Source organism: Megalops cyprinoides, chromosome 1 (genome assembly GCF_013368585.1).
Source record: "Megalops cyprinoides isolate fMegCyp1 chromosome 1, fMegCyp1.pri, whole genome shotgun sequence".
NCBI lineage: Eukaryota > Metazoa > Chordata > Actinopteri > Elopiformes > Megalopidae > Megalops > Megalops cyprinoides.
The window spans coordinates 68353113-68361925 of NC_050583.1; the positions used below are offsets into that span (position 1 = coordinate 68353113).

Below are 8813 nucleotides of genomic sequence, written 5' to 3' on the forward strand. Positions count from 1 at the left end.
TGCCAACTAATAACTCTGAAAAAATCTACCACCAGGCTCCAGGCAAGGAAGGTATGGTTTTCCAGGGCAATTTATATTTATTCCAAGTGCACAACTTTGTACCATCCATTTTAGGATATACAAGTGAGCTGCGTGTGTATGCTGTATGTGTGTGTGTGTGTGTGTGTGTGTGTGTGTGTGTGTGTGTATGTGTGTGTATATATATTCACTAATTACTTAGTATCCATACATATTCAAAATTTATATCAGATTAAAGAGGCAAACAGGCAATGCTAGGCAAGGCTCTTAGGGCGTTTTCAGACCTGTAGTTCGATTGCTTGTTCTGACCTACGCAAACGAACCGAACCAAGGGGTTAAATGCACTACGGTTCGATTCAAATGGACTAAAGGCTGCAGGCGTGAAAGCACCCTTAGAGACGCACTGCAGTCATCTCGTTAAGGAACAGACCAGGCTACAATCTGCTTATCAGCCTTGACACCTGCTTCTTTGGCTTATTATGCTAAGTATATGAAGACTCATTCAATAAACAGCATAGACCAGGACTACTTGACCTTAGCCTTAGAGAGCTAAAGAACAGCAGTTTTGTCATCACTCTTGGAATCACTTCGTTTGTTTGTACATTAGTGGACTGAGATCATAATTAATTGATTAGTTTAATTGGGAGAGGTTGGTGCAGTTACGACCTACAGACTCTGCAGCTAATCCAGCCCTGCCATTGACCCTTTGATGACCCCTAGCAAGGTCAGACTCATTTGCGACCTATTGACACGTGTCTCTGAGCACATTCATGTCAGACGAATGGCTCCCAGCCAACCACTCCAAGTTCATTAAAAGTCGATTGCAGAACAAAGAATATGTCATTTTGGTCTGACTCTGATGCAGCAGGGGCTAAATTATTTGAGAGAAGCACAAGCATCCTAAAAGGGCTTATTTACACCATGCAACAGGTGCAGTACAAGGCCTGTTTTATACAATGACCATGAGAACACAGTTTCATACAGTGAAGTCTCATCAGATAGTAATCTATCAGCTTGAGAGATGTGTGCGTGCTTTCCCTTGAGGCTGAACTTTATGCCAAAACAAAGAACTGTGGTGATGACTTGTTATGTTGGGAGGCATTCTTGCCAGAGGGAGACCCTGTCAAAGACAACATGTCAAACAACATTTCAAGCGAAGGCTCTGATTTGTCTGCAGATTGAAATGGCCGAATATCTGCTTCTGGGCCTTTCAGCAGAGGGACATATCACAAATACAGGTTAAAGAAGAGCAAAGACAAAGGAGCTATGGGGGTCACATCAAAGAGCACTGTCTGTCTGTGCCATGTGCAGCTATGCATGTACTGTGCATGCTTTTGAATGCATAAACGTGTAGCTGCTTCTTTTGGTAGCTATAAAATGAACGGCAAGCAAGCCAACGTTCCCTGGTTCATCACTGCTCAGGATTGACCACAGGTTATTCTTCTCCATTAAATCAGACAGATGGCAGGAGACTAAAAGCATGTCTCAGTGCTTCAGTCATCTGGCAATGTAACCAATACTGAGGGTGGATTGTGGCTCAGCACAAAACCGGCCACTGCACGATCAAATGGCGCAACTTCTACAGTTACAGCCTTGACAATAGCAGCCATTATGGGCACACATGTCACAGTGGTGGTACGGGGGGGGGTAAGAAGGAATGGCGCACTGTGTGGATATGTAATCCTTACCCCTGAGGTTTGCCTTGCCCCCAACAGCTGCCAGTACCAGTTGGCTCCAGGAGCATGTTGTGGACTTGAGTCGAAGGTAAGATCGTTTTTCAATTATTAACCTCCTTATTAATCTCTATTGCTCGTGTTAAATGGTGGGGTGGTCACTGCCTCAGTGGAGTTTCCTCAGTGGACAAGTATAGAAATTGCTTGACCGCAGCTAGACAAGAAGGCACAGCTTGACGTGAGGAAGACAAAATAGCTAATGACGTGTTTAAATAAGGTGCCATATTCCACAGCCAAGAGTAATATTTTAACTGCCATACTAGCAGTACAACTTTCAGATGTACCAGAAGAACGGTGTACTCTTTTCCCAAATATACTTGACATACTTGACATGACATACTTTGGCTAGTTCATGAGCATTGCAAGTCCAAAGACATACACTGCTTGTTTTCAGCTAGCATCTCCCATATTTTCAAGTGCCCCCTGCCTAAAAAGGGGCAACACTTACTGAACAGTCTAACCGGGCAGTTGTCGCCCCAGCTGCTTCCTTTCACACTCACAAAGGTTTGGATGATTAATTCAGCCTATTGTTAAACTTTAGCTCTGCAATTTGGTTTTCTTCCTCAACAAAGTGAAAGGTCCTTTTACTAATAACGATGGTTGTGAACTGTAGATCCAGGATATCCTTCCGTCTGGTTGAAGTCCGTTAAATGACCCCCCTCTTAATGACACCAGGAAATCATTTCAAGGCAGGTTATTTATGTAGGCAGACAGTTAGATGGACACTCAGCTCAGCATCATCTTTCCATTACAAGAACTGCCAACATGCAATGATGTGAAATCAGTGGAGTTATTTTTCTGGGCCTTCCCTGTAATCGCTGGAGCGTTCTGTATTCTTCCTGGCGATCATTTTTTATATATGAGACAGAACAGCATATCCCAAAGGGCAATAATCTTAGCCCATGAATAAGAACATCTGAATAAGAGTACAAAAAGGAAACTGACTAGTTCTGAAAACCCTCAAGAAATGCTTGTTACAGATCTAGTGTATGCATCAGTGATGAAAGCACTGGTGTTTTTCTTATAAGATACCTGTGTGCACCATTCTAAAAATTATACTTTGAACATAATTGGAGAAGTAAGTAATACAGATCTTGTGATACTGTGCAGACATCTGTGGTCTTCCTGCCCCTGGGCCATTTAAGACTGGTAACTTTAAGTTATATGTTTTTTACCCTTCTGAGGTCTTGTTTTCTCAGAGGGGCTTAGGTGAATCATGACGGAACAGCGTTCCAGGCCCAAAGCATTGCCCTGATAGAATCTACAGAACTGTCTGCTTAAGGATAGTTTCAGTGTTAGAAGCATTATAGACAGGGTTACGCTGCATTAATTATTTCAATATCAAAAGTAATCAGGTCTTACACAGCTCAGGACTTTATATTGATTACAGTATTTTGAGTTAAATGTATTAATATTTTTTAATGCTCACCATTTGTGGAATATGATTTCTTCTGATATACCCTCTGAACATCATATCCAGTGTTTGTTTGGCTCCTGGTAATCCTGTGGTTTTTTATTTATTTATTTGTTTTATTTTTTTTTGTCTCAAACCAAGGGGATTAAAACACAGTCTGCATCGCTCTGAAAACAAAGCCACAATGTTCTTCTTAATAAAGAGCTGTCCTTAAGTGACAGCATTGCAGGACAGACTGCAGATGAGTGCTTTGGGAATCACAGAATTGTGGTTTGTCTCCTACCAAAATTGTATCATTGCTCTGGGGAGATTATTATGAAATGGGATTTTAAATCTACTCAGCCCCCTCACACTCCTACTCACCCAAAAAAAAAAAATCCCCTAGAATGTCCGCATACAGTTACAGAGGTAGGGCTGTAATGATGACAGTCTTGTATAGTTTCAACATTTTAAAATATATATGTGGCTATTAGCATATCTATCTTTTTTTTTCGAAATTTATATCTAAGTAAGAATCACTGCTATGTTGCGTTCATTTTTATGCATACTGTCATATGTAAGCATATATTCATACTTTTTTCCACATTCAGAGCTTCTTGCAGAAAGAGAGCTCTTACCTAGGTCATTTTGAGCTCTTAAACTGGTGAGTGTTGTGGTTCAGGCAAATACAAGAATATAAGCCTACTGTGATGCAGAAAGAAAGATGTGTCCCTGCAATAGTAGTATTTTGAAAAACATAGATCTTTTGTTTATTTTCTAAGTATGTAAAGGATGAAGGGTTCTAAGGATTAGGTTAAGGATTCTAAGATGGTTTCATGTCATTGGCAATGATCATGTTTAACTTTCAGCTAAGGGACCGAGATGGGCTTCTATGACATGCTGACACAATGTGGACGTGTGGCAGGTCTCCATATTGTGTGAGGTCTTAGGAGAGTGGCATCAGATGTCCACCACTGGAAGAAAACTGAGTGCTAAGTTTGTTCTATTCAGATGACTGTTTTTTCAAGGCATTAGTCTGGATCATCTGACTTGGATTAATGCGTTGCAGCTACCACTTCATGGACATTAGTGCAGTACATGAAGCACAGTGCCCTTCTCCACACTGACTGCATCCTCTTACATAAAGAGTTGTGTAGCTATGGCATGTTGTCCTTGAATGTCCTCTGTCCTCTGAGCATTTGTGGAATTGTTACTTTTTTGCATTATCCCTTGCTTTGACCAGCAATGTTAATAACAATAGGTGTAAAGGACTATGCGGAAACACCATGACTGGAACATGCAAGCATGTCTGGAACTTGGAGATCTTGAAAAATGTCAGTGAGTCCTGTCTGGCAAAGAAGCTCATGTGGATATTGACTTTAAACTGATTTGTTGTTGTTTTACAAGTCTAATATTGTGGCACAGAACATTTTGCATAGTGGTTTGAAATACAGCTGTATTGTAGAGTATGCCTCGAAACTCAGTTCTGCCTGTGTGAAAGCAGAATTATGCACATCATCAAGCAGATATCGAGGGGAAAATTGCAAAACCTTGCACTGCCCCCTTCCCCGTGTCTCACTGCCATTTCCTACGTGCTTATCCCCCTCGCAGCCACTGTGGGTTCATCCCAGGGCTGAGTGGTGTCCTCCTGCCTCAGATGAACCCCTTTGTCCTGATTGACCTGGCCGGTGCCCTGGCGCAATGCTTCACCTATGCGCTCATCGAAATCGAGTGGGTCGCCGACATCATGTCCACTTATGTCACCACAGATCATACACATGCCATGGTACACCTGTACTCTGTGGTCAGAGCATGGTGGGAAATAGACAGTACACATCCTCACAGCTTTAACCCTTAAAACCATGCTGCAGTGTGCATGCTCAGCTACCTGTGCGAGGATCTTTCTCCACCACACAGAGCACAAGATTGCTGACTATAACCTGTACTGTGCTATAACAAGGAAGCCATTTCAGCTGAATCGTCTGCAACTCAACACAGTCCCGCACATGTAAAGTAATCTGAGGATAATGTGCCTTTCAAATCAATAATCCTAAACAGTGGGCAAAAATAACACTTTGCACAGAGCTTTTCACAGGCTTTCCGCTGTAATGAGTTTATAGATTTCTTTCTGTATGGATCTGTACGAGTCCTGTTTATTTAAGCCCGCTTAGCACTTGTAAAAGCAATTCAGAGGCTTTTAATAAGACCTTGAAACAATATGAAACATCCCAGTTGTATAAATCACAAGGGCTTGAATCTCCCAAGTGCTATTATGCATCGTTAGCAGATGAAATATTTCTTCTGTTTCCATGTTGGATGAAATTGATTTCACAAAGCTGTTTTTCTTGAAAAATTTAAAACTGATTTGGTGTGAATATAGTTGAAATTTGTGTATAAGTGTACTTTAAAAACTCATAACTCTGTATCCAGCTCCAGTGCAGCAATGGACTGCAGCATTAACACGTCTGCTTTGCTTCTCCAAACAACACCCTCACATGTCATCGGTCAGCTGGATAAGCTACTCAGAGAGGTGAGAGTAAAAACAAATAAACTAATATCACTAATATCAACCGCAACATCCTTAGAATGGCTTCTGTCTCTCCGTTGCGGTTTCACTGAAGAGTGGACAGTATTTATCTTCCTATTTCTCAAAAATCATGGTGGTCTACATTTTGATCTCATTCTACTCACTATTTATGAATGCCCAAATGTTTATTAATCCCCACTCAGGATTCCACTCTGGATGGGGTCCTGGAGGTCAGGAATGAACACTTTTGGACTGCTGGCTTTAGGTCCCTGGTATGTCAGTCTTCAGCCCACAGTGTACCTCCACAGCCCAGCTGTCAGCCTCAGCTTTATTAATTGTTTCTTTGCAATAGAAAAATGGATCACATTTATCCTTCATATTCAGTAATATGGTGGGATTCCTAAGGGGTTTGATCAAATGAAAGGGAACAGAGTGCTTTTATTAATTTTCCCCTTTGATTAATTGAGCCTCTCTTGTTTCCGGCCTTAGAGTAAACCTAGTAGTCTGAAAAGCACTTAAAAGCACAGGAAACAGTGTTCACACAAGTGACATCAGTCTTTAGCAGCCCATGCAGATCAACAGCACACCCTCTACAGATAGCTTTGACGGTGAAGCTTTTCTCCCAAGGTTATGTATCCCACCTTCTATTTCAATCCTGACACATGTCGAGACCTTTTTGACCATTGAATATCTGCACTTCTCATCATTTCTTTTCTAGTCTGCCAGAAGTAGTATAATGCATGGTCAGGGAAATCTTAGAAATCAGCATTCATTCACTGTTGGAACAACACCAGCAAAAAGGAATGGGCTTCTGTTGGTCTAATGAAATTGTCAAAAAAAAACACACTATAAAATTCATCATAAAATTCAAAGAAATTCAGATTTTCATCAGTCCACCATCAGTGCAGGAACAAGGCTGAGCTACAGAGCTGTGCTTTTGCATGCCTTTCCTTTTTTTTCGTTTTTTTTTCTGTCTGTAACCAGGAACTGTAGGCAGAGGTGGGGCACCTGCTACCGGTCACAGCCAATGAAGTAACAGTGAGACTTGCCAGAATTCAGCAAATTGCATTGCTGTTTTTGGACAAATGTCTGCTTTTAGGTAGATTGCTTGTTTTACCAACAGATTTACTGAAATGAAAACAACTGTACTGAGGACGTAATCTTTGATTTATCAACTGATTTGCCATCACAGATATATGCTCATAGCTTGCTCGAATAGACATTCTGTCATCTACTATTACTTTCTGTAGCCACTACACCACCATTCAGATTAGCCAAAACAGCAAAAGTGAATCAAAGCTTGACCAAGTGAAGACTGGAAAGTTTTGAACAAAACGCTATTGTATGATTCTAGCCAGCTACAAGCACATATTTTAGTTGCCTAATCTCAGAGGAGAGCAGAGGTAAATACTTAATACTGTTAGCAGCCTAAGAGCAGTAATGTCTTCAAGAATATTTTATGTTGTTTTTGTTTTTGTAGCTGTAGATGTGCCACCACGTCATTTAAGGCTTTTCATACCTAATTTGCTGAAGCTGATTGTGGACAGGAGTGGCTGGCTGTGGTGCTGTGAAAAAGATTAATGGATAATGCATGACTAGGAATCCTACCAGCTTCTTGGTTGATAATCCATGATTTGTGGTCTTCTTGGCTTCGCCATAGTAGAAGAGGCCCTAATGGTGTTCTGCAAAATGTTTATACAACATAACCTTTGTACTTCAGTACTTTTGTTGACTGTAAATAAATATCGTAAATATGGCGTAGAGAACCATTACACAAAAAGGAACATTTAAACCTCTACAAATAGAATCTAATGGGGTTTGTTATAGTAGACATATTTACATTTATGGAGCACAGTGGTTTCTTTGAAAATTTGGTTGACACTTAAGTAGATGACAGGTTTAAGATACTCTCTTAAACAAATGGCTTGATAATTTTCCAGTAGATACAATTTGGATTGTCCTGTCTGCCTGTGATACTTTTTCATGCTGCATAAAAACTTAATTCCAGTGACACTGGAAAAGTGAATGTGAAGAGAAGCGTGTAAGAAGTGAGTAGTCAGTATGAGTAATGTTTTAAAATGTTTTATTCTCCTCTTTGCTCACTAAGCTAAAGGCAGTGGTGCCAAGATCTAGCACATTATCATTGTGATTGAGTAGCATATATAGGAGTTTGACTTTTAAGCCTGGTTACTTCATACAGCATAAATCAGAACAGAAAGAGACCTTTGAGCTCCCAAAGCTCAACATGGTGCTCTTTTTTATTCAGTTGACTTAATACACTGCCTCATCAGGATAATGTGTTTGTTTGAATGAAGCCAGTGAAAAGCAGTTGTTATGTAAACTGGTTATTTAACTTGCTGTCCTCTCCACTGGGTGCGCCTGCAGGCTGGCTCTGTTCACGTCCGAATTCGGAGGGATGCCAAAGAGCAGATGGTGCTGGCCCATGTGACCAACCGCCTCTCCACCCTGGTCTCTGCGCTGACGATTCAGATATTCAAGGATGACTGGATCCGGCCCTCCCTGGCGACAGGAGCCCTCCCAGCAAGCGCTCTAAATCCAGTGAAGTATGGAGGCCTGGTGGCCCCCTCCAAAACCACTGAGGAGCCGGACCCTTACGCCTCCCAGCTTGGTTGGGCCCAGCGGCTCACCACCCGACTCTTTCAGCACGCCCGGCAAGGATGTCAACCCTGCGCTCCTACCTGGCAGCCAGCCTCACAGGCCTTATAGCATGGCCCTTGCTTATGGGGCTAGCCCCCTACAGCAGCATGCTGGGCAGGGTCTAGTCAGGCCAGGCAGGGGACGAGGGATGGGCATGGGGCTGGGAGCAGGGGCTCCCATGTCCTCAACACAGGGCTTCAGAACTGCATTGAGTGTGGCCCTGCACAGATGTGGAACACAGCTTCCCCCTGCACAGTGTGGGCAGTCTTGATCTTGCAAAGAGAAAGAGAAGAGATTCTATTTATTTCCACTGGGTTGGGTCTTCCTTTCTAGTGTTTTCATACATACTATGCTTATTCATGATTATTATTTCTGAAAATGTTCTATAAATGGAATTGAGAGTTCAAAAGATGGAATATACAAAAAATGTCATGTTCATCCAATTCCAATTATAATGACAGCTGTCTGTGCTGAATTTTATTAT

At 41.7% G+C, this 8813-nt stretch overlaps 1 pseudogene; it reads left to right on the forward strand.

Annotated features, from left to right (window-relative positions):
* Nucleotides 1-8600, forward strand: part of LOC118795170 — a 30852-nt pseudogene extending 22252 nt beyond the window's left edge.
* Nucleotides 8601-8813: the final 213 nt, after the last annotated feature.